Source organism: Acanthochromis polyacanthus, chromosome 12 (genome assembly GCF_021347895.1).
Source record: "Acanthochromis polyacanthus isolate Apoly-LR-REF ecotype Palm Island chromosome 12, KAUST_Apoly_ChrSc, whole genome shotgun sequence".
Lineage (NCBI taxonomy): Eukaryota > Metazoa > Chordata > Actinopteri > Pomacentridae > Acanthochromis > Acanthochromis polyacanthus.
The window spans coordinates 20,182,745-20,195,557 of record NC_067124.1 but is presented as its reverse complement, the minus strand read 5'-3'; the positions used below and the strand labels follow the sequence as shown (position 1 = coordinate 20,195,557).

At 38.7% G+C, this 12,813-nt stretch overlaps 1 long non-coding RNA gene across 1 annotated transcript; it reads right to left on the bottom strand.

Annotated features, from left to right (window-relative positions):
• Positions 1-10,152: 10,152 nt before the first annotated feature.
• LOC127536414 (uncharacterized) lies at positions 10,153-12,598 on the bottom strand. Its single transcript, XR_007945410.1, has 3 exons — positions 10,916-12,598; positions 10,650-10,765; positions 10,153-10,512 (listed from the first exon to the last, which is right to left on the bottom strand). It is a non-coding gene; the product is annotated as an uncharacterized LOC127536414 (long non-coding RNA).
• Positions 12,599-12,813: the final 215 nt, after the last annotated feature.

The window sequence follows — 12,813 nt, the reverse complement described above, 5'->3', positions numbered from 1 at the left end:
AACGTTTTGCTGTTCATTTTTGTGTGCGTGTTTTCCAAGTTTCTCCTCTCTGAGAAAAAAAAGGGAACTATTTTTGATTGGATAAAATGACCTGTAAACATCAGAGGTGTCCTAACTTTGGACCTATGGGCCATGTCTATCTGCATGTCGGCGTCATGGCTCCATATGGACGAGAATTGCCAGAGGAATTGAAAAACTGTAAGAGTTTGCAAAGATATAAAAGAATACAGGAACATCTGTGACCAAATAAAATTCAGTCGAAACACAGTTACAGCAGTAATCAGGACATGATCAGAGCCACAGTGGTCGTCCTCCCAAATTACACCACAGATTTTGTGCTGATTGCACAATCTAGCTCTAAAAAACCAAATGGGCAAGTGTTTCAGATTTGGTACAGGGATTTTTGATGGAAATTGGAGTTTCTCCGACAGCTCAGAAAACCAGGACTACTGCAGATAATGCATAGTCCTGACAATGAAGAACAGAGGTGGGAGTATAATGATATGAGGCTGTGTCAGTGCAAAAGGTGTTTCTGATGTAACATGGAGAGATGGTACAACCAATGCCAGTGGACATGTCAGCATATTGGCTGACAAGATGATTCTCGGTGTCCAGAAGCTTTGCAAAAGAGGAATATTCCAGCAACAATCCAAAACACACTGACAAATTCGCATAGGAGTTTATGAAAAAGCAAAAAGTCAAATCTATGATCTTGTCAGCTATGTTGATTGCCTTGAATTCAGTGGAACACCTTTGGGGCACAACTACAGTCCAGAATTACTCAGTTGTCTGCCACACACAATATGCACATGGAATGTATTGAGTGTAATACAAGCAGAGTCTGCTAACATAAAATATGAAGCATATTATAACATGCAAAGTGAATAAGAAGTGCTGCACTGGAGCTTTTTTGTATTCTTCCACTTGATTTACAACCTAAAGAACTGCTCTCGCCTGTAAGGACTGACCAGAAAAAGTTCTGTTTAAATATTACCTTCATAAGATTGGCTTGAAGTGATCCGGTTATTACCATATCTCAACAATACAGTCGTCCTTGACAGCTACAGTACCTCCGAAGAAATTGTGCTGCGGCAGAACTACAGAGGTCACTAACAGCTTCATAAACAAGACGTATGTCAATAAAAACTAAATGTTTAAAATAAAACTGGTTTAAATTTTTTATTATGTGGCTACATGTTTCATTTAAAGGGGAACTTCGTTTTTTTTCAACCTGGGGTCTGTTTTCATATGTCTTTTCATACATGTGAGTGATGGAGAAATGAATTTTTGACATAGCTCCAGTATTTAGCCAGGCAGGCAGCTTTGCAGCTCAGCAAGCAGCTCAGCCATCGAAAAGTATGGGGCAACTTGCACCCCCCCCGCGTCAAAGTCCGCCCTAACGTGCTTTTTTTCCCACACTGACCGGCTCGGATAGTCTCAACGAGTGTCCCACAACATACTAGAGATGAGAAGTGAACGAAAACCTCCACATTACTTGGCAATCGCTCTTTGTTGTGGTCTGTATCCAAATTTCAGGACGCTAGAAAGCAAATCTCGTTCCGAAATCGCGCGATAGCTCGTGTCAAAACACCGGTTTTGGCGCAAGCTATCGTTGAGACTATCCGAGACGGTCAGTGTGGGAAAAAAAGCACGTTAGGGCGGACTTTGATGCGGGGGGGGGAGCAAATTGCCCCTTACTTTTCACTAGCTGTGCTGCAAAGCTGCCTGCCTGGCTAAATACTGAAGCTATGTCAAAAATTCATTTCTCCATCACTCACATGTATGAAAAGACATATGAAAACAGACCCCAGGTTGAAAAAAAACGAAGTTCCCCTTTAAGCTCTTTTCTCAACAGATGTCTTTTTGAACTAGGCCTGCAATGCCCCATGAATGACCTTAGAAAACCCTACGCCTCCTGCTGAAAATTTCCCTCCCTGTCAACAGATCCACCTACAACCAAAATAAATTAGTGAAACTATTGTTACAGCAGAGGACAAGCTGTATCTGCTAAATCTTAAAGCATTTAATAATTTTTAAAGAAGGCCTCTTTTCTTCTCACATTCAGTAAAGATGAAAACAGAACTATATTTAGGGATCAGCCAGGTTTTCTTTTGCAGTTAAAAATAACTTGGTTGCCAAGTTTTTAAAAGCAAGTACATTATTATATGTGCATGAACATGCTTAAACTCTGAACGTGTTCATACCATGAACAGAATGTATAATATTGGTATATACTAACTGCAAAGCATTTGAGATTGCATATTTCAAATATTTCAAAAATCAAATTTTGTACTATCTTTGTGTCAAAAGTAACCAAAATGCAGAATATTAGTGGGGTTTTGAGGTGTTACAAATCAATGCTAGTCACTTGTATAATACATCAGTAACTGGAAACAGCTGCAAATAATGGTTATTTTAATTTTTGATTACTTTGTTGATACTTTTCTTGGATAATTAGTTAGTTGACTGGTCTATAAAATAGAGAAAATTATGAAATTTGACTTCTTGAAATTACTTCTATTATCCAGCCAGTAGTCTAGAACCCAAAGATTCAGTTTATAATCATTAAAGACAAAGAAACGCAGCTTGCCTGAGATGCTTCAGAATTTAAAATCCTTGCAATTTTGCTCTGCATTTTTGTGTGGAAAGTAAAAGAAAAAGGCTGCTAATTAAATTTGTCGATGCAGCTCGATCACAGAGTAAAAGCTGAACAAACAAGAAGAGTGGACTCGACTTTGTGTATTTGCCCAATTTAAATTGTTGACCCAACCACATCAAATTCATTGAAATATTAAACATCTCAGACATTGTGCATTATCAGTTGCCATTTAACACTGAAATACACACAGAACTTCACTGAGAGATATGCAAGCCTGCCTTAGACTGTAATAAAGTGCCTTCCAAAATTTGAAAAACTGTCAGTATACTGTATGTCTATGTGGATTCTCAGTCATCTCTATGTTAAGCCTATACACAGCATTAAAAAGATGGAAGTTGGCTGAAAAGAACGCAGGTTTAAGGCTTTACTTTTGAGATCCTGCATTCTTCTTCTCAGCCAACAGGGGGCGACTCCACCCCTGGCAAAAAGAAGTCTGATTGCATAGCAATCTATGAAAAAATGGCCAAACTTCTCACTTGATATATCCCTTCAGCAAACATTTTCTTAGGGAGTTTAAACTCTTAATTGCTAGTTTAACATCAACTTAAACACAGCATGGTGTTCATTTTGTAATTAGTGACACAATTAGAGTAAAATAAACAAAAAAGCAGGGTATGTTTTACGGGGAGGGGGCACCTTGTGATTGACAGGGCACTTACATGTTGGCATGTCAAATGTCCTTGAGTTGTTTCAAGGAAAATGAAGATTCTACAATTCTACAATTTCATTTAGCGGATGCTTTTATCCAAAGCGACATACATCTGAGGGTAAATACAACACTAGCAAGGATCTAGTCAGGAGAAAACAACCTGCATAAGAGACATGAAACAAGTTCAAGTGTGATAATAGGCTCTACATGCAAATCGGACGTAATAGGATTTTTGTTTTTTGGAAAAAATACCAACACAAACCAATGGGTGACATCATAGTCGCTACTTAGTCTTTTATATGCTGTCAGTATCCTACAGCTGCTGATAAACAGAAGGGAAAACATTTTTGCTAAACACATTTTAAAGCAGTAATGTCAGCAGTTATATGCTCATATTTAAAATGGCTAGATTTAAGCATCAAAAAGTGTAATGTAATGTGTCTGTGCTTCTTTTGAATACCGGAAATCTCAGTTTATAGCCTGAGGATTGTGTCTCATATTTCTCCCTCAGGTCAGAATTGAAATGGGCCTGCAGTGCCTCCATCAGCCGTGCTTCATCTTAATGGAACTCAGATGGCTTAAAGCCACAGGAGCCGCTCTCCAGGTGAGTTTAACCTGTTAAACGAAGAATCCGAATCCAAACACTGAACAGAACTGCCCTTTCTTTGTTCAGTTAGGGCATAAAAAGGTTTGTGCATTTACTATTGGATTCCTGCCAGTAAACATGGACATAATAAATGTTGCTTTACTGGATTTATGTAGTATAAGATGTTGTATGATGGTGTATTTGCCTGTTATTATTTGGTTTGAGTGTTGTTTTATGGCTGGATCATCATTATTAGTCTCAAACAATAAATAAAATTGCTAATATATATATATATATTTAAGTAATACATTTAAAAGTGGAATCAGCAACTTTGGGCATTCTGGTTCTGAATGTAAATATCATATTAATGTTTTTTCTGAGGCAGTGTTGCCTGAACAACAAATATTTGAAGAGGATAATTACCACCAAGATGTATTTTGGTAAGAAAAACTCAATCACCAAGTAGTCATATCATGTTTTTTGGAGCTTTCGCTTTTCTTTAGCTTTTCAAGTGCATGCAAAAGGTCTATAAAGTTACAAAGCCCCAAGTTCACATCAATGCTTACTGAAAATATTGTTCCTGAACTGTCTGAGTTGTGGTTTTGACAGTCCTGGCAATTCTTCTGTTACTTATCTACAGCAGTGTAAAACATATTTGCAAAATGTCTACCTAGTGGCTAGTTTGGCACGTCCTCAAACAAAGAATGAACATTCACTAACAAAAGACACTTTTGCTAACTCAAAAATGTCTAAGCTACACAACAATTTGAAAATCTAGGTGTGACCAAGCTGTACGGCTAACTTTAGCAGAAACTTTGATTGCATACAGGCTAGAGCTATCCTGAAATTGTAAAGCTTAGGGAAAATTGTGGAAATTTTAGGACCAATTGGAAACCAAACAACAAGCACTATGTGTTGGTTACTGTGTTTGACCTTTCTCTGCTACAGAGCCTGCCCTTGTTCAGGATTCAATTGCGGTTCAAGTGTGTATCATTAAACTCTTGAATTTTACCAGCCAAGAGCTCTTAGAAGGATTTGCCTCTACATATACTCTGGAGTCTCGAATAACAGTACATAACCAATTTCGTAGCCTCATTTTTGCAGGGTCAGCTGATCAGTCAGAGCAGATTGGGTTTTTTCAAAAAGACAAGCGCTAAAATGGTGTGTTCCAGAGAGACGTGTAAAGAGGAAGTGCACAATATGAGAAAAATAATGTTTTACTCCCCAGCTTGCTCCAACTTCCCAAAGTTACAAACTTGTAAATGAGCAAATGGGCTCTTTAACATTCTGTCACGTGCACCACTAACAGCAGAGCTAAAGATCACAACACTGACAAAGGTAAAAAAATAAATAAATAACGTGCAGTTTTAATTCATTCACTTTTAAAATGTGTGTCAGTTTTGATAAGCAGCTATGGTGCCACCTTTTGTTAACAACTGCACTGATTCATGCCTCTGTCTGTCTTTTCCCTCCATAGTAGCTGCACCTAAAAACCTCATGGATATTGTGGTATTCGAACATTAAACATAGCATTTAAAGAATAACTAAAATTGGAATACATACTAACTTTACCTGCAGCCCTAATTTACATTTCAAGTATATTGGGTGTGTATTTATCGGAGTGTTTCTACAGTTTGTTCTGTATGTGGTGGCATGCTAGCCCCTCGCTCTCGATCTTCCTCTCCCTGTGTGTGTTTACTCTGTGTGAATGTGGAGACGTTAGGGCCCGGCCTGCTGATTTATTCATGATATGACTTTTAATATCATTTACTGGGACATGGAAGTCTGCATCTCAAATAGGCCTACAGGCACCTTTGTGTGCCCGCATGCATTTGTGTGTGACAGAGAAAGAAACAAAATGCACTTCAGCATGCACACGAATGTTTGCCCGTCTAGGGGAGTGCATTTGTGTGCACATGTAGGCATGTTTAGGCACATGCATGTATAGTTACATATGTGAGCAATGTTTTTTTTTTTTTTTCAAATGACATCGTGACAAATTGTGTTTGTGGCACAGTATGTCTTGGCTAGTGAAGAGGTTGACGTCATGATGATTGCCTATAATCGGATCGTGATCGAGTTATCGGACAACTGTAGGAAGCCATTGTGTAATGGGCACTAGCTAGCAATGGGGGCCGATACCAATCTGTTTAGCAGCATAGGGTGTGGAGAGGAATGTGGGAGGAGGTGTTTAGTTTCTGTGGTGGGTGACTGTTTTGTTAGCCAACATGCTTGCTTGCTTGCTTTGTGTGCATTTTCGCTTGATTTATTGCTACGTGTTCGCCCGTTCATGTTTGACAGTTACAGTAGCAGAGCCCCCGATTGTTGCCAGGACAGAGATAAACCTGCAGTTAACGTATAATTAATTTGCCTACTGTATGTGAAAATCCAGCATCTGTGTTATTCAGCTTAACAGCCGCAAAGACACATTCCATGTATATTTCTCCGTCAATTAGCTCCATATGTGTGTGGTTTTTTATTTTTTATTTTTTTAGTCTAACCATACCTATTAGTGACTATAATTAAATGATGAGGAAAAGGTGGGTGGATGGAACAGGAGGCAGACAGAGAAGGGGTGGCTGGAAAGCGTGATTTAATTTGGTTATGATCTAATTTGCTTTGATTAAAAATGTATGCAAATCCCTCTTAGCATAAGGGATCAGCGAGGAGAGGCGACACCTCTCTTACTTTTTCTCTCTCTTTCGCTTTCTCTCCCTCGCTCCCACTGTCCCCCCCCCCCCCCCCCCCCCCCCCCCCCCCCCCCCCCCCCCCCCCCCCCCCCCCCCCCCCCCCCCCCCCCCCCCCCCCCCCCCCCCCTCCTCCTCCTCTACTTTTAGTCCTCCTTCTCCCTCGGTCTGTGGCCACTAAAGTGAGATGTGTGAATTGGAGAGCGCGCTGTGTACATGTGCGCATGTGTTGTTGGCGGTGTCTTCTTTTTTAAAGTGATGAGAGGAACCCACTCACATTGGGTGTTATTACACCTCATATCTATTGGCTGAGTGTCTGCTGCTGGCTGGCTCTGGGTGTGAGGTGCTTCGGTGAGATTGCGTATGTGTGTTTGTTTGGCCTGACCCCGTCTGCCAGTGAGCCCTGTGTAGGAGTGACTTTGCCAAGCAGCCCATGTCTCCCAGAGGTTGATCCTCCTCACAGCCCCACACTGAAGGTCATGTTACTGAACTGCATCTCCTCTTTTCATTTTCCTTCCCTATCTCCATTTCTTGTTGACCTTTCTTTCTTTTTTTTGTCTTCCTTTAACACATACACCACCGTGCCCTCCACCTCTGTCCAAGCTATTGTCTGTGCCCATGGGTGCTGTAAACCTTCAACCTGAAATACAAGCCTTACATGTGGTATACATGTGGGCTGGTTTTCCCGTGTGTGTGAGTACGTGTGTGTGAGTGTGCTCGCTTGTGTGTTTGCAATTCTGCTTCTGTATAAGGAGCAGGCCATCGAGGTAACTGCGCCTATTTGCATGGTGGCTCAGAGTATTCGTGTCACTCTCAATTTCTTCTCGTCTCTGCACTCTCTCCCTCAGCCTGTCACCACTGCCTCTCCAAGTTTACTGTAATGAACTCAGGTTTGCCTCTGTGCTTCGCCTTCTTCTCTCCTTCTCTCTCTCTCTCCTCTCTCTTACTTCTTGCCTGACTCCAGCCAGCCAGGCAGCCAGCCAATCAGATGTCTAGTCAGACTCCAAGGGAACCAGCGTATCTATTTAGCACCAGTCAGCCAGCCAGCCAGTTATCCAGTGAGTCAGTTATCTAGCTGTCACGCCAAGAGAATGACTAGTTAGTCAGCATCTCCAGGCTGATTAGTCATCTAAGACTAAGTTACAGTCTTGGGCTTGGAGTTGACTCGGAGAATAAAATATGACAATGTATGATCTTTAACTGATAAGATAATAAACATCTGAATTAAGTTCTTCTGTCTAAAGAAGTTGTTCTGCTGTGTTGGTCTGGGATTAAAAAGCTGGACTGTAGTACTGACATTAGTTCTGCATCACTGACTGAAGGATTTTAACCCTCCTGTCATCCTGTGGGTCGAACTCGACCCGTTTTAAAGTTTGAAAATGTGGGGGAAAAAAATATTTTCACAGTGAAACTTCTGATGTACACATTTTCAACATTTTTGGGAAATCTTTGAACATTTTAGAAAAAAGAAATGTTAAAATGTTTCTGAAGAACATTCACATTAGTTTGATTTTTTGTGACTGTTCTTAAAGAAAATATTAGAGGTTTTACTGATATATATGTAATCACTTCAGATATTTTTACTCATTTTTAAAATAGATTTTACTCAGTTTTAAAAAATATTGCAAGAATTGTCTTGCCAAATTTTAAAATAAAACTTTAAGTGAAACTTTTAAGGAATTATTGGAATTTTCTTCCTGAAGATTTTGCAAATTTTCAGAAATTTGAGGCATTTTTTTTGCTGATTTTTTTTTTCAGACAAAGAAACAATACTTTTTTAAGTGTCCATAAGTGAAGACAACAGCTGGGTTAAAGAGAGAGGTGAACTAATGGAATTGTTCTGATGAGAAACAGTCAAGAAAAGTCCAGTCAGTTTTAGAGTCACTGTAATCCGATTACTGGACATCATACTGTAAGAATAAACGGCTTGACTGTCAGTAATAGACCACTGGAAAGTGCATAAAGAATATATACACATTATATGTGGGTATGTTCATGGAAATACAGTTTTTCCTTTTATCTGATATCTGCAGGTAGAGCCCCATACAACCTGATATTTATATATTGTGATGTTGACCTTTTCAACCTTTAAAACTGTAGTTTAACAAAAATCTTCACACTTGACCTCACTTTGCTGTGGACACAGTGCCTCACATTTCACATAAAACTTAAAATCATGTAATTATCAAGTTAAAATAACAAAAAAATGGACTGTAATCAGGTGTGTTTGATGTTTGTAGGTCCTTGAAGCAGTGAGTGGATGGACAGTGTTGATTTGTGGTTGAAGCAGTGAAGCTGTTCTGTAGTAAGAAACCTAAAAGTCAGAATTCTGCTGATCATTTCACTGAGTCACTTTGTTTGTAATTCTATGTATTTTTTACACGCTATTTGCTTCTCGTTAACACTCAGAGAAACAGTGTGTCTCGAGGCCTTACCAGGTACGTGACTCCTCACCTGCCCCAGAGAAGGTTTAGTTCCAGATAACAGATCGACACGCATATAAACATCAACGACTGGACAAACAGTTCATCCATCCATCCATTTTCTATTCACCGTTTTATCCTCACTAGGGTCGCGGGGGGTGCTGGAGCCTATCCCAGCTGACTCGGGCGAAGGCAGGGGACACCCAGGACAGGTCGCCAGTCTGTTGGACAAACAGTTTTCTTGTAAAATATCCAGATCGTGAAGCCAGATAAAGACAACACATCCTGGATTTGTTAAACTCTCTTCATAGTTCAGTCTGTTTCACAGACTACACACTCTTGTATTTCAGCTCTTCTTGTTTGTCAGTGACACAGAATAGAAGTTATCAGGCAAGTTTCACGGATACATGAACACATCTTGATGTCAAGTTTTTAGATATTTAAGAAACAACAGTAAGTAAATTCAAATCAGTTTAATTCAATTCAGTTCAATTCAATCCAATTTCATTCATATAGTGCCAATTATAATCCAAATTGTGTCAAAATGCTTGACAGAACCCATATGGCCTGAACCCCCACAGAGCAAGCCTTAAGGCGACAGTGGCAAGGAAAAAACCCTTTTAACAGGGAAGAAAACCTTGAGCAGCACCAGACTCATATGGGGGGACCCATCTGCTGCTGGCCGGCCGGGTTGAGAGAGAGAGAGAGAGAGAGACAGAAAGAGACAGAGAGAGAGAGAGAGAGAGAAAGAAAGAAAGAAAGAAGAGAGACAGAGACAGAGAAGAGAGAGAGAAAGAGTCCTGCAATGACAAAACAACACAAAAGTAGTAACAATTCAGAGTCCTACAAATAAAACAATAAAAAAACAACACAACTTTATCAGCATTTCAAAGTCTAGTAGGACAACAAAACAACAATACAAAAACTATTAACAGCACCTGGGACAAAAGAGAGAAAAAAGAAAATGTTGGTCAGAACATTTTAAATTGCAAACACATAAAAATTACAGCAACTTAAAATTGTGTGTAAATCTGATTGTTTGAATTTGATATTTTATGCCTCATTTTTCAATTTAGTAGATTTAAAAAAAAATTTTATTAGTTCAGATTCGATTTTCATATGAATATTTTAGATGATTTTTTGGATTATTATATAAAAACTTTTAGACAAATATTTAGATTTTATATAAAAAAAATTGGATGATTTTTTTTTGGATTATTAAATAAAAAAATTGACAAATATTTAGATTATTCCATAAACATTTTCAGAATAATTTTTGGATTATTACAGAAAATATTTTAGATTAAATTTTCATTATTTCTCAGTTCCCCTAACTTAATATGTGTGGGTTGTTTAACATAATTCAATTCTAATTCTAATAATTGAATTATGTTAAACATGTTGCTATGACTGAATGTCTTTGTTGACAGACACTACCACCACCGCCTACTGTCTCCTCTAGCGGTTGGCCTCTTCTTTTTCGGAGGGCTGGTCTCCACGTTCCCTCACTGGTGGTGGACAGAGTTACATGGTTAGAAGGAGGCCACCACTTTAACATCACGACTTTAAATTGCTTATTTGCACAATAACATGAGTGTTTGATATGTAGCGGCGCTTTTTAAGAGAAGAAGAGCTGCTCTCTTACCTGCTTTTCATAAAACAGAAGGTACGCTTCTCTTTGGCGCAGGCGACACACAGATTCACCCGTTGTCATGGTGACGTGCTCAACATTGTAGGTGAGCCAACGGTCTGACGTGTCGCCTGGTTCATGATCCCGGTGAGCACCGTCACAGATGTAGTGTCCAGAGAGGAGAGGAGACACTCAAGTTAATGGGACGTCTGAAAACATGCTGGATTCCTAAACCTTAAAAATCTGACTTCAACACATGTAAAACACAACCAAACACTTACCTCTGTGAACTGTGGAACCCAAATGGCTCACGATGCTCACCAAAGAGTAGCGAGTCTCTGTCTAGAAAAGAGCACAGACAACAACAATTAGCTCCACATGCAGAAACATTTCATCTGACTGCAGACATCTGAAGGGTTTCTGTGTGTCCACAAAAACTATATTCGTCAAAGTAACAGGGTCCATTTGTATATAAAATGAAGTGTGATTCTAAACATCAGTCTTACTTGTTCAGTGAGGGTGTGCTACTTCAATTTCCATTCAGCTTTATATTTATACAGCAACAAGCACTTATGGGGAACTTTTCAAATCCAGGTTACAAAGTGCTTCAGAAGGGAGCAAAATAAAACAGAAAAATCATAAAATCATTACAAATTAAAAGACGGATAAAAGCACATTGTGGTGTTTACAAAACAAGATATGAAATCATTATTGAACCAAATAACAGAAAACTGAAGGAAAATAAAACCTCAAAAATATTAAGTAAAGGATGCTAGTAAAAGTAGAGACAGAAGATATTTAAAGGTTAGAAATATAATGAGGAAAGAGGTCATTAGGTGCCTTAAAAGTGACCAATAAATCTACAAATCTTTCCCTGAACATACTGGGAGCCACTGTAACGAGGCTTCTTGGTTCTTGTTAAACATCTAGCAGCTGAATTCTTTCTAAAATGTCAGGAAGGTAAAAATACTGTTACAGCAATAAAGAAGAAATAAAAACAAGTAAAATAGCTTCAGTGTCTTTCCAAGTTGAAAAAAATCTTCCTGAGACAGTGAAAACATGATTCCACAATCAAAGCGTCTGCTCCAGTTTGATTAAATGTAAAATCTAAAAGAACAACTTTCGGTTTTATGGATGGATGCACTTGTGTTGTGTGAGACAAATCTTTAAGAGTTCACTAGAACATTGTTGTCCACAGGAATCAGTTTCTCAAACCATGAACACGTGAAGATCACTGGTCTCCACTTTCAAGTAGGTTAAAAGGTGCAATGTGAAGAATCTGATTATAAAGTGTTTGATCGAAATAAGTAACCACAGTACAGTGCGTTCTTTTTTTAACATTTTGTTTAAGATTTAAATTATAAGACGATAACAAAGACATGAACAGTGATCAGAAAACAAAAAAAAGACAAATTTGTAACAATGACAAACACGTGTGAAATAAGAGAAAACGAAAAAATAAAATAAAATAACCAGATAAATAAATAAAAAAGGAGGCCAAGTCTCAAGCTTGGGGGCAACATCAGATTTCCACAGTTTTATGATGCATCTCTTAGCAATTATCATACAAAGAATCTGAGCAGTATGTACATTAAAATCCAGGTTTTTCAACAGAGCAGTTTCAGAGAGAGGTGTTAAAATGATGTTAAAAACAGGTGAAAACAATTGAAAGATGAAAGACCAAAAGTTATATATATTTAGACAAGTCCAGTGCGTTCTTTATTAGTATGAGTTGTGCTTCCTCCAGGAGCAGTTGAGGCTCAGTTTCCCAGAAAGCCTCAGGAACAGATTGCTAGATCTGATATTAGCTAGATTGGTTTACAACACATTTCCAGATCTGAGGAGTGAAGATACATAATCCCAGATAATCTAACAGAACAGCAAACCGAAATACAGCAGAGTATCTAAACTCAGTGTCTAACAAACAGCAGAACAAGAGTGTCTGGTTAGTAGGTGGGGCAGAAGTGGGATTTCCATTTAGCTACAGCAACAACAGCGTGACTCTTTATGTTCTGACTGTATTGGAGCCAATCATCTGCAAGACACTGACTCGTACCAGCACACTTTAATCAGAATACGAACAGGTATTAACACCTGATGCACATGATTCATATGCCGTGAAGTGAAAACCAAATGTAATATTTTGGAATTGAATTTGTTGAATTGAAAGCAGATTTGA